The sequence below is a fragment of the Manacus candei genome, unplaced genomic scaffold (genome assembly GCF_025592945.1).
Source record: "Manacus candei isolate 608988 ecotype Guabito, Panama unplaced genomic scaffold, ASM2559294v1 h1tg000028l, whole genome shotgun sequence".
Lineage (NCBI taxonomy): Eukaryota > Metazoa > Chordata > Aves > Passeriformes > Pipridae > Manacus > Manacus candei.
The window spans coordinates 26,038,833-26,045,013 of NW_026138076.1; positions in this window are offsets into that span (position 1 = coordinate 26,038,833).

Here is a 6,181-nt window from a genome sequence, read left to right on the forward strand (position 1 = left end):
CCAGTTAAAAAAGGAATGGCTGGCATGCTTGTTTTGTCCTATGGCACACACTTTTTACTGCAAGGTCTCCACCAGTTGCTTCTTTGGAAATTGGTGTAACGAGTAAGTCAATGAGACATCTGTGTGTGAGAAAAAGGCAGTATTTAATAAATACAGAAATTGTTAAAGAAGGTTTTTAACTTTCAGCCTCTTGTATCAAGATACTTTTAAGTTTAAAAAATGAAACTTATGGAGGATGATTTGAGGGGAAGAAGAATCATATTCTTAGGGCAGACTGCATAGTTCTTATTCGAAGAGGTTTCAAGTAATACACATACTTTCAAAAAATGCACACAGATTAAGTAAAAAAACAAAAAGTAATCACGTATATGTCATGCTGGTTTTTCAGTGGCTTAATTCATAACAATTTCTTGATTTTATCTCCTCATGCAAAAGTTTTGCTCTCATTTATTGACGAATGTTGCTCAATTCTATTTATTCATCAGCTTAACACACAATGAAGTAACATGTAACTAGTACGCACTTCTTTCCTGCCCACCAGCCCTTTCCAAAAAAAATGTTAATGGTCAGTTTCACTGCAAACAAAAACTACAGGGCTTCTGTGACCCTAGATCATTTGCTTTCTGCAAGACTTGCTCTGCTTAGTGGTGTCTGTGTGGTGGTTTCAGCTGTTCTGGTCACTTAAGAGTAGTTTGCTCATAAAAAAATTCATATGCAGTGCCTGGGTGATGGGATGTATACCCTGCTCAGCCATATGTCATTTGTCAGGCTTTACACATATTAGCTTAAAACTCAGCTGAGCCACAAGAAAAGTATTCAGAAAAGCCTTCACTGAGGCGACCCACCAAGCAAGGTCAAGGTGTTCTTCCTTCATGATGTTAAAACCTGACAGAGGAAAATAATCCTCTCCCCACACACATCTACACATCTGCTCAGCAATGCAGACAACTAGAGATGAAAGTGAAGACTTTGCACTGCCGTGTACATCAGAAATTAAATGTTGAAAACTGCTTTTCACATATTTGCCCTCAACAGCCTGATTTACAAATGTAAAAATCTTGCACATCCATAGATCTCAAAGGTGTGGAAAAGGAATTATTGTCTTGTCATACATATATATCTTCACCTGAAATATCCAGACTGAGGCTGTATAATGAAATCAAGCTTTCTGTTATCTTTTCTCATGTCAGAAGCAAAGAAAGAGTGTGAAACCAGTAAAAACAAGGACAGTTGAAAAATATTGAACCCTTAACCTCACGAAAGAAGTTAATGTCTGTTTTCTTGTGCAGTTTTATTTTTTTCTGTGGGGCACAGAGAATAATAAACTTCCAGAGCAATGATCTCTGACTTGCAGTCTTTGCATTGCCTTCACAGTAGATAAAGGACTTTGAAGTATTAGAGCCCTTTTACACTCTGTGCTTAACAAAACATTAACTCCCTATTTGGGAAGTAATACTACTGTTAATTCGTTCAGGGTTAGCAAACTCACCTGAAATCGAGCTGGGAATACTATCTAACCAAGCAGTATACAAACTGCTCTTCTGATTCAGCAACAGACAAGAGACAAGCTTCAGTCAATCAAATAAATCAGCCAGACTACAGCAATTGAGAAATTTATTTCCAGTGTTTCCAACATTTCAAACTCCTTCTTTAGGGACCTCATAGCTGATTGGTTCCAAAGCTCTAGACTGACCAATTCCTGAAAGGTAGGTAACATTATGGATAATATTATCCTTACATCCATTCATGTAAGAAAATTCAATCTCACGCTAGCTGAGTTCAGCTTTCTAACCATTCTAACTACAACAGATCTCTAACTGTCCAAGATCAGTGGAAAAAGAGGTCTTATTGAGGACTTGAAAACCTCTGAAATAAAAGCATACACAATACAGAACTGTCAGTCATTCATCTTGCTGGCTGCCTTCATCTGATCCCAGTAAGGCTTCAAAGTGTGTAACAAACCTGGTAGTAAATTAATTTTTTTAGTGACTTTTACTACCTGATTATGAAACTGTCTGTTGGCAGTGTAGATGACAGGACAAGAGGTTACAAGAGACCACAGGTTTGGATCAGCTCAGAGCCTTGAACTCTGGCATGGCTGCAGACACCTTAGAAATAAATGTGCTTCTGTCATGCTGCTCAGATTTGAGGCTCACTGTAGGGACCTGATTTTTATTTGAGTGGTTTGAGTGGCCTTTATGTCCTGACAGAGATTTTACAGCTACTTTGTCATTTCTTTCTACTAGCATGATCATAAACAAGTCTTGATGAAAAAAGCTCCTTGATGTGAATATATCTGAAAGCAAAACATACCTTAATTTTAAATGATGGTGTTGCTTTTTCCACAAAATGTACCATCAGTTCCCTTTTTCATGCTGAATAATCAGAACTACAAAGAAGTAGATGTAACCACACACATAACTTGCTGTTCATGCTGTGGATGACTGAGCAAGGCTGTAAAAACCAAGAGTGTGTGTGCCCTTGAGCTTTTATTTAGTATTCGTTTATTTACTTTTAAAGCATGAAAGTCAGATAAAAAGACTTCATCACATCTAACCTTCAGTAGACAGTGAGAATGTTCTGTTTTGTGACTGAGCTGAACACAAGACAAACAGTTAAACACAGCAGAAAAAAACCCTCACAGCTTCTCAGAACTGCTCTTTGTGACCTTCAAATGAACTGTCACAGCCTTCATGACCAAGCATGGGAATTGTTAAGCACCCTTTTTAATCCACCTTTGTCCCCTTTCTGTTCACCTCTGCTTCCCCAGGTGGATGTGAAGTGGCTGTGCTGACTGCAATAGGGTTGTAGACCAGAGACAAACTGAACTTACTTGGACTGAGAGAAGTGATTCATATGGGCAAAAGGGGAGCCTCTCTCTAGCCTGGCCAAGGGGAGGTTTGATGTAAGGCAAAGGTGGCCTGTAGCATGATTTACAGACACAGCTGAAGCCAGGCATCTGCATGTTCTTACTGTGTGGGGCTCTCTGTCTAGAACATTAGTCTGATGAGGACGGGTAAGTAAGAATGACCTCCTATAAATTGTCATGAATCCAACAAGATTGTGCATTAGAAGTGACCTGTTGACCCTACCCAGATCTCAAGTTCTCCTACATGAAATCACTTATGGAGAAGAAAAAATGCACACACAAGTGTTTGGACTGTGTCACCCATTCTGCTGTTCAAACTGTCATTCTGATTACAAAATCATCACAGATCAATTTGTTTTCCTAATGTTTGTTAACTTGAAGAAAGAGCTCAGAGAACTCCTGGCTGCAAACAAGTGACGCTTGAAGCTTCCCAACACTGTTATCCCATAATTGCAGACTAGGAGTCACCCAGCACACTTGGCTTCTACCTATGTAACAGTGGTTGCAGTGAGTCAAAGATCCAAATAAGTCGTGTCATACCGAAAGGTTTCTACTAAAAAGTAAAAGAAGTCTTGGGAAGAGATATTAAAACAAAAGAAACAAACATTTTAAAATAAAAAAAAATTCAACAAAACCCCCCCAACCAAACAAAAAACCCAACAAACTGAAAAGCAAGCTTACAGTGAGATAATTTCCCCAGTATATTTATCTAACTTTCCAGTGTTGATAGCCTAGGACTTCCTAAGATATCTGTGACCTTGCCTTTTATAACCCTTCTGTGAATCCACAGCCTGCAGCAATGAGTTCTGTAACTGAAGTTCATATCATGTGAAAGAGTATTTCCCTGTATTAGTTTAAAACTTCCTGCCAAATAATCAAGTAATTTTCATTTCCATTTGGTACTAAGTCACAGCTAATGAGAAGTAAGTGTACTATACCTTTTCAGTCCCAGACACTCTGTTTTACACTTGTGTAGGTTCTATTGTGACCACTGTGAGATGAAGTAATCAAATGGAAAATACCTTTTCTATGTATAGATGCTGCATTGTTAATTCCATAGAATTATAGTGATAAAAGAATTTGCCTCTTGGACAACAAACACACAACTACAATAGTGAAATGCAATACAGCAGCTGCTGGTACGTTTTGGTTGACAAGGTAGAACTCAAATTGCATAGGTGAAGCCCCCAGTAGCCTAAGCCAGAACTTCACTGTGCTGGCTGCTATGCAAACACTGAACAAAAATCTCTTCCTCACTCAATTTAATAATATAATAAGAGGAAGACAGGTGAATTAAGACACATAAAAGGAAGGTGAAGGGGAGAAAATAAACTTGGCACCAAAACATGTGAAGGGGAGAAAATAAACTTGGCACCAAAACATGTCCTCTACTGAAATGAGTGTTTTGTGATTTTCAAAACAAGACTTGCTATTTAACTAGCGTTTGAAATTTACAGTTGGTTTTAAGAAAACTAAAATTTAGTGACTCTGAGCTAAAACAAACAAGCTTAAAGTTGATGCAATATTAATAATCCAATCAGACATTTGTACCTGGGGGAGGAACAGAGCTCAAGGTCTTGCAAACTACAAACAAAGAGACGAGATAGTGCTGGAAAGACTATTTCTTTTTTTTTTTTTAGATATTGCATTTGCTCAACTTCTTAAACACAAATAACTGTGCCATCACTTCCCAGCATGCTTTTAACTTCCATTTGTGTTTCACACATTCCCCAGCACAACCTCACCCCTGCTGTCTCTCATTTGTGGCTCAGCAGAATGCAGCAGTATTTCTTTCACATTGCACAGTATCTGACTCTGTTAATGCTAGTAGCAAATCTCCTGCCTGATCCAAGCTGTGCTTAAAAAGAACCTCTTCTAAGATTACCACTGGTTCATCCTACACCTGTATTTTCTAAATATACAGCACTCATGCTGATTATGCTTTCACAGATTGCCTGAGAGCTGTACTCCAACAGTGAAGCAGCCAGCTCTCAGAATTGTCCCAGAGGAACCATTTATCTTCCTCATGTTCTGACTGATAGCTATTCCCCAAGTATGAAGAAAATGATCTTTCACTGCTATTGCCAAAACACCATCCTTTCATCAGTGAAATCCATCAATATCAGCCAGAACTATAAGCTTAGGAAAAACAACATATCTTGAATACATGCCACAGAGTTGTCCCAATGCAAACTATCCTCTGTCAATGCCTTGCAGCCACACATTGCAGGATGCAATTCTTTAGTACAGAATGGCTGAATTCTGATTACCAGTCAGCTATTGTGAAGCCCAAACCTGGAGCCATAAGCTACTCCCAATGTCTCCACGTGGCTCAATTTATGCTGCTGTTTACTCCATGGCACATGGCTGTCAAGTGCAAAGGGCTAGTTCAGGACAAATGCTGATAAAAATTTGCTAATCTCATCCAATTCAGTATTATCATTAATGGCTGGGATGGTGGAATAGGTTGTACATTTCTTAAACTGACAACAGAGAACAGCCTGGAAGGTGTAATAGCATGCTGGTTGATGGGAGCTAGAATTCACACTTACCTTAATGTTTTGAAATTAATAATGTGCATCTTCAATAATGCAAAGAGCAGTACTTTTGAATTTCAGCTGTGATAACCAAACTAGCAAGTAAGAAATTGTTTAGAAATTAGCTTCATGTTTCAGTTACTAAAACATAACATGTTAACCAACAAAAGGCAAAGCTGTGAAAAGAGAAAATTTTATACCAGCATTTTTAAATGGAAAGTTTCTACATTGCATGGAATCCCTCCTTTCCATTCAGCATCAGAAAGAATTTGTCTGTTATATTATATCCTGGGAATCACTCTTCAAGATAGATGAAGACCTCTTGGCAAGGGTTCAGAAGAGGATGGCAAGAACAATGAATGTTTGATGTAGAAAATATGGCCTGTTAAGAGAAATGGAAAGAATTGACCTGTATAACTAAGAGAAGATTGTGAGGGAAAAGTGATAAATACCTTTCTTTCAAAAGGAAGAGTAATGAGCAATTTTCAACATACAAGGGGATGGGAAAAGGAGCAACCAGTTTAAATTATGGCAAGATAACACAGACATGAGAAAACAAAAAGTAAAGAAACTTGTAGTATCTGTAAGCACTAGAAAACAATGAGAGGTCACAATTTCTCCAGTCATAGCTGATTCTTCCTTGATGCAGAAAGACTCAATGAGTCCTCACACCCTCTTTGAGGTCCTTCTTTTGCAGACCCCTCCACCTCCCTGCCCCCCCTTTGCTGAATCCAATGGGAGTACATGCTTTGAAGGAAGGAGCAAGACAGATGCT